Raw genomic sequence first — 8,011 nt, 5'->3', positions numbered from 1 at the left:
AGGCTAGCGAAGCCCATTTGTAAAAAAGAGGCCAAAGATGACCACAAAAAAGAGAGGCCAAAGAGCCCACACAAGAAAATGAGAGAAAAGAGAGAAGGGACAGTTGCTACTATCTCCACACTTGTGCTTAAAATAGCACTATGATCTTCATGACAGAGAGTCTCCTATGTTGTCACTTCCATATACTAGTGGGAAATTTTTATTATATAACTTGGCTTGCATATTCCAATGATGGGCTTCCTCAAAATTGCTCTAGGTCTTCGTGAGCAAGCAAGTTGGGTGCACACCCACTAGTTTCTTTTGTGAGCTTTCATACACTTATAAGCTCTAGTGCATCCGTTGCAGGGCAATCCCTACTCACTCACATTGATATCTATTGATGGGCATCTCCATAGCCCGTTGATGCACCTAGTTGATGTGAGACTATCTCCTCCTTTTTGTCTTCTCCACAACCACCATATTCTATTCCACCTATAGTGCTATGTCCATGGCTCACACTCATGTATTGCATGAAAGTTGAAAAAGTTTGAGAACCCTAAAGTATGAAACAATTGCTTGGCTAAAACCGGGGTTGTGCATGATTTAAATACGTTGTGTGGGGAAGATGGAGCATAGCCAGACTATATGATTTTGTAGGGATAACTTTCTTTGGCCATGATATTTTGAGAAGACATGATTGCTTCGTTAGTATGCTCGAAATATTATTGTCTTTATGTCAAATGATAGACTATTGCTTCGAATCACTCGTGTTTTAGTATTCATGCCATGATTAGATTATATGATCAAGATTATGCTAGGTAGCATTCCACATCAAAAATTATCTTTTTTATCATTTACCTACTCGAGGACGAGCAAGAATTAAGCTTGGGGATGCAGATACGTCTCCATTGTATCTATAATTGTTGATTGTTTCATGCCAATATTCTACAACTCTCATATACTTTTGGCAACTTTTTATACTATTTTTGGGACTAACATATTGATCCAGTGCCCAGTGCCAGTTCCTGTTTGTTGCATGTTTTTTGTTTCGTAGAATATCCATACCAAACGAAGTCCAAACGTAATAAAAACTTACGGGGATTTTTTTGGAATATTTATGATTTTTGGGAAGAAGAATCAAAGCGAGGCGATGCACGGAGTGCCCACAAGCCCTGTCGTCGCGGCCAGGGGGTGGGCCCATGGCAGGCAGGCTTGTGGCCACTCCTTAAGGTCGTTGGAGCCCTTATTTCGCCGCAAGAAAGATACTATCCGGAAGAAAATCGTGTGAAAATTTCAGCCCAATCAGAGTTACAGATCTCCGGGAATGTAAGAAACGGTGAAACGCAGAATCTGGGAGCACAGAAACAGAAGGACACACAGAGAGAGATCCAATCTAGGAGGGGCTCCCGCCCCTCCGCCGCCATGGAGACCATGGACCAGAGGGGAAACCCTTCTCCCATCTAAGGAGGAGGTCAAGCAAGAAGAAGAAGGAGGGGGGCTCTCTCCCCCTCTCTCCCGACGGCGCTGGAACGCTGATGACCCACAAGTATAGGGGATCAATCGTAGTCCTTTCGATAAGTAAGAGTGTCAAACCCAACGAGGAGCAGAAGGCTCTGATAAGCGGATTTCAGCAAGGTAATAACAGTGAAAGTAGCGGTAACAACTGATTGTGTAGCGAGGTGAAACATAGCAAGCAAAGAGTAACAAGTAACAAGTAGTAGCAACGGTGCAGCAAGTGGCCCAATCCCTTTTATAGCAAGGGACAAGACTGAACAAAGTCTTATAGGAGGAAAAACGTTCCCGAGGACACACGGGAATTTCTGTCATGCTAGTTTCATGATGTTCATATGATTCGCGTTCGTTACTTTGATAGTTTGATATGTGGGTGGACCGGCGCTTGGGTATTGCCCTTACTTGAACAAGCATCCGACTTATGATTAACCTCTCTCGCAAGCATCCGCAACTACAAAAGAAGAATTAAGACAAAGTCTAACCATAGCATTAAACTAGTGGATCAAAATCAGCCCCTCACGAAGCAACGCATAGAGTGGGGTTTAAGCTTCTGTCACTCCAGCAACCCATCATCTACTTACTACTTCCCAATGCCTTCCTCTAGGCCCAAATATGGTGAAGTGTTATGTAGTCGACGTTCACATAACACCACTAGAGGAAAAGACAACATATAACATATCAAAATACCGAACGAATATCAAATTCACATGACTATTATTAACATGACTTATCCCATGTCCTCAGGAACAAAAGTAACTACTCACAAAACATAATCATAATCATGATTAGAGGTGTAATGAATAGCATCAAGGATCTGAACATAAACTCTTCCACCAAGTAATCCAACTAGCATCAACTACAAAGAGTAATCAACACTACTAGCAACCTTACACGTACCAATCGGAGTTGCGAGACGAAGATTGTTACAAGAGATGAACTAGGGATTGGAGAGGAGATGGTGATGATGAAGATGTTGATGAAGATGCCTCCCCTCCGACGAGAGGGGTGTTGGTGATGACGATGGCGACGATTCCCCCCTTCGGGAGGGAAGTTTCCCCGGCAGGATCGTCATGCCGGAGCTCTAGATTGGATCTTCTCAAGTTCCGCCTCGTGGCAGCGGCGAAACCACGAAAAAGCTTCCTCTTGATTTTTTCTGGACCAGGACGCTTCATATAGCAAAAGAGGGGGGCTAGTGGGCCGTCAGGGAGCCCACAAGCCCCCACTCCACCACCAGGGGGGTGGCGGTGTCAGGGCTTGTGGCGCCGTGACAGCCCCCCTCCGGTAGTTCTTTCGCCCAGTACTTTTTATATAATCCAAAAAAATCCACATAACTTTCCAGGGCATTTGGAGATGTGCAGAATAGTGGACTAGGATTTTCTCCTTTTCCAGTCCAGAATTCCAGCTGCCTGAATTCTCCCTCTTCAAATAAACCTTGCAAAATAAGAGAGAAAAGGCATAAATATGGTACCATAAGTAATATAATAGCCCAAAAATCAATAAATATCAACATGAAAGCATGATGCAAAATGGACGTATCAACTCCCCCAAGCTTAGACCTCGCTTGTCCTCAAGCGAAAACCAAGTTCCATAAACATGTCCACATGTTGAGGGACGAAGGTGACGATAAAACATAATACAGACATGAGGGCATCATGATCACACATAGGACAACAATACATCATAAAGATTCTTATGGGAAAGTAACAATTCCTTCACAAAGCAAAGCATGAAGCAAAAACCTTAGAAGAAGTAACCAACAATAGTCCATAGTCATTGAAGCAATTACAATTTATCACAACATCAGAAAGAGTCAAATAAGAGCTTATAAGGCAAACCCACATACTCAATCATCTCTTTTGTTTTCCACAATTGTTACTACTCACGTGGTACTCATGGTGTCAAAGTTTCAGCTGGACATAGAGGAAGATAGGGGCTTATAGTTTTGCCTCCCAACGGTTTACCTCAAGGGTAAAGTCAACAACAATAAAGCATAAGTACTCAACTCCAAGTTGATATATGAATATAGATCTTTCCCAAACATGTGACGGTAGCCAAGACAAAGGCAAAAAGGGAATTGGTGAAGATCACCATGACTCTTACAAGGGTAAAAAGTAAAGGTACAAGATAGGCCCTTCGTAGAGGGAAGCAGAGGTTGTCATGCACTTTTGAGGTTTGAATGCGTGTCCTCTTAGTGCGGAGGAACGGCACTTTATATTGCCTCCTGTGATAAAGAACTTTATTATGCAGTCTGTCGCTTTTATGTCTTCCTCATCACAGGTTCGTACAAAGCTTATTTTCCACACACTAATAGATCATACATATTAGAGAGCAATTTTTATTGCTTGCACTGATGACAACTTACTTGAGGGATCTTATTCAATCCATAGGTAGGTATGGTGGACTCTCATGGCAAAACTGGGTTGGAGGTTTATGGATGCACAAGTAGTATCTCTACTTGGTGCGGGAGTTTTGGCTAATATGAGGTGGAAGCAATCGTCACATGCTAAGGGATCTCTAATCATATAACATTGTTTGGAACCAAGCAAACACAATTCATTATGTTGTCTTCCTTGTCCAACATCTACTCCTAGGCATGTAATAGTTTGGTGAGTGCTCACAATTGTAAAATGTGTCTAAGATGATATATTTATATGTGAACCTCTCTTTCCTTATTACTTCTTATAAATTGCAACAATGACTGAGGTCTATGTTGATTTATTCTCAACAAGTTTCAATCATCATACATGTCATAAGTGAAGTTATCACTTTCCATAAGATCGTCTCATGATCTTTCATGCTATCGTTCTTTTCATACTTTTTGATCATGGCACAAAGCAAAGCCCTTGACTAAGACACTCTTTATTATATAGCTCGTAAGCTCGAATACATCGGGGAGAGACAAAATCAAAAGACTCAAACTAAAAACTAAAGACTTATTCCTCTAAAAGAAGAAATAAAAACTAAAAAGGAAAGAACTGAAACAAAGGTGAAAGAAAAATATATAAAGGTGATACGATACCAGGGCAACTCCCCCAAGCTTGGCAGAAGCCAAGGGGATTGCCCATACCAATGCTTAGTTGTCTTCCTTTGGTGGTGATGGTGGTGTTGTTGGAGCAGTCTTGAGCTTGTCCAATTTCCACCTGAGCAAAAAGTTTTGCTCCCTTAGATCGTCATTTTCCTCCTCAAGTTTCAAAACTCTATGGCAAAGCTCCTGCTTACTCTCCTGCAAGAAATGAGAAGGGATAAATAGGGTATTAGGCTTCTTCCTATGGTCAGGGAGGGTTGACTTCTTGAACTCCACATGGGTGTTTGCAGGTTGAGGTAGAGGAGCCTCCTCTTCATCGGAACTCGTTTGCTCCTTCCCTTTGGGCTCATAGTTCTCTTCCTCATCAGTGGTCCAGCCATATGGTTCCAAGTCCCCATAGACCTTGGGGTTAGCAAGGTAGTCACCCACATAGCTCTCTCCCTCTGAATCTTGAGAAGACATCTTGACCTAGATCTGCAACAGAACAACCTCGAAGCGAAAACAGAGGAAAACTGCGGGACACGGAGATCAAAACCTTCGGGCAACTATATATTGATTTTTTCTGGTCCAGAAGGAGTCCTCCGCAAGAAAACGGAGTCCGGGAGGCACACGGGGTGCCCACAAGCTTGCCCTCCGCCACCAGGGGGTAGGGGGCGGTGGCAGGGCTTGTGGCCGCCTCGTTCGCTCTCCGGACTGCTTATTATTTTTCTAATTTTCCAAAAATTCAAAAACGGAAGAAATTTCCTATTGGAAAAGTATCGACGTCCAATTTCTTACCGTAACAGATACATCTTTGTTTTCAAGGTCTGAAATAGGCTGATAAACATCCCCTATGTACTCCTCTGGAGTTATGACATTGATGATATTGGTCTCAACATTTATGGGAGTACCAGAGATGTAATGCTTGATTCTTTAACCATTTACCACTCTAGGGAAATTTCCTTCCGTGTTATTGATTTTGATGGCACCGGAATGATATACTTCCTCGATAACATAGTGACCTTCCCATTTAGAGAGAAGCTTGCCTGCAAAGAATCTCAAACGAGAATTGTATAGCAAGACATAATCACCTATATTGAACTCTCATTTCTGTATTCGTTTGTCGTGCCATCTCTTAACCTTTTCCTTGAACAACTTGGCATTCTCATATGCCCGGGCTCTCCATTCATCTAATGAGCTGATATCAAACAACCGCTTCTCACCGGCAAGTTTGAAATCAAAGTTGAGCTCTTTGATTGCCCAATAAGCTTTGTGTTCCAGCTCAAGAGGTAAATGACAGGCCTTACCGTAAACCATTTTATACGGTGACATGCCCATGGGATTCTTATAAGCAGTCCTATAAGCCCATAGTGCATCGTCAAGTTTGCTAGACCAGTTCTTTCGAGATCTATTGATGGTCTTTTGTAGGATCAACTTGATCTCCCTATTACTCAACTCCACTTGACCACTAGACTGAGGATGATAAGGAGATGCAACTCTATGGTTGACATCATACTTAGCTAGCATCTTGCGGAAAACACCATGAATGAAGTCTGACGCCATCAGTTAGCAAGTATCTAGGGACTCCAAATCTTCGGAATATGACTTCTTTAAGCATCTTAATAGAGGTGTGGTGATCAGCATTTTTAGTGGGGATAGCTTCTACCACTTAGTAACGTAATCCACAGCAACTAAGATGTGAGTGTACCCATTGGAACTCGAGAAGGGTCCCATATAATCAAAGCCCCAGACATCAAATGGTTCAATGACAAGTGAATAGTCCATAGGCATCTCTTGACGGTTACTGATGTTCCCTATCCTTTGGCATTCGTCACAAGACAATACAAACTTACGAGCATCCTTGAAGAGAGTGGGCCAATAGAAACCTGATTGCAATACCTTATGGGCAGTTCTATCTCCAGCATGGTGTCCTCCGTAGGCTTCAGAATGACACTTCTGTAGGATCTGTCCCTGTTCATGTTCAGGCACACAACGTCTAATAAGACCATCTACTCCTTCCTTATAAAGGTGAGGATCATCCCAAAAGTAGTGTCTCAAATCCAAGAAGAATTTCTTCTTTTGCTGATAGGTGAAACTGGGTGGTATGGATTTGGCTATGATATAGTTTGCATAATCGGCATACCACGGTGCACTATGTGAAGTGCAGATGACATTTAGTTGCTCATCATGAAAGCTATCATCAATAGGTATTGGGTCATCAAGGACATTCTCTAGCCTAGACAAGTTATCCGCTACAGGGTTATCAGCACCCTTTCGGTCAACGACGTGCAAATCAAATTCCTGTAGCAGGAGAACCCATCTGATCAGCCTAGGCTTAGCGTCCTTCTTCTCCATGAGGTACTTAATAGCAGCATGATCAGAGTGAATAGTGACTTTGGAGTCAACTATGTAAGATCTGAACTTTTCACATGCAAACACGACTGCTAAAAATTCCTTCTCCGTAGTGGCATAGATTCTTTGGGCAGTGTCTAGAGTTTTACTAGCGTAGTGAATGACATTCAACTTCTTGTCAACTCTTTGTCCTAGAACAGCACCAACAGCATAATCACTAGCGTGACACATGATTTCAAAGGGCAAGTTACAGTCAGGTGGTTGAATAATAGGTGCGGTTATCAAAGCCTTCTTAAGTATTTCGAAAGCTTCCTCACAATCCTCATCAAAAACAAAAGGAACATCCTTATGCAAGAGGTTGGTAAGAGGCCTCGAAATCTTAGAGAAGTCTTAAATGAACCTTCTATAGAAACGAGCATGACCTAAGAAATTTCGTATACCTCTAATATCTATGGGGCAAGGCATTTTATCAATTGCATCAACCTTAGCCTTATCAACTTCAATGCCTCTTTCAGAGATTTTGTGTCCTAAGACGATACCTTCATTAACCATAAAGTAACACTTCTCCCAATTCAAGACGAGGTTGGTTTCTTCGCATCTCTGTAAGAATCGATCAAGGTTGCTGAGGCAATCATCAAAGGAAGACCTGTAAACGGAGAAGTCATCCATGAAAACCTCGACGATCTTTTAACAAAAGTCAGAGAATATAGCCATCATACATCTTTGGAAGGTGGCAGGTGCATTACATAAGCCAAAAGGCATACGTATAAAGGCAAAGGTACCGAAAGGGCAGGTGAAAGTGGTTTTCTCTTGATCAGATTGTGCAACAGGTATCTGCGAGAAACCTGAATAACCGTCTAGAAAGCAGAAGTGTGTGTGCTTTGATAGCCTTTCTAGCATTTGGTCGATAAACGACAAAGGATAATGATCTTTCTTGGTTGCCTTGTTCATTTTCCGGAAGTCTATTACCATTCTATAGCCGGTAATAATCCTTTGTGGGATTAGTTCATCCTTATCATTAGGAACGACGGTGATACCTCCCTTCTTAGGTACGCAATGTACCGGACTTACTAATCACTATGAGCAACAGGATAAATGATTCCTGCTTCCAGAAGCTTTAATATTTCTTTTCTAACGACCTCTTTCATCTTAGGATTTAATCTC

This window comes from Hordeum vulgare, chromosome 3H (genome assembly GCF_904849725.1).
Source record: "Hordeum vulgare subsp. vulgare chromosome 3H, MorexV3_pseudomolecules_assembly, whole genome shotgun sequence".
In the NCBI taxonomy this organism is placed as follows: domain Eukaryota; kingdom Viridiplantae; phylum Streptophyta; class Magnoliopsida; order Poales; family Poaceae; genus Hordeum; species Hordeum vulgare.
This window is presented reverse-complemented; position numbering follows the sequence as displayed.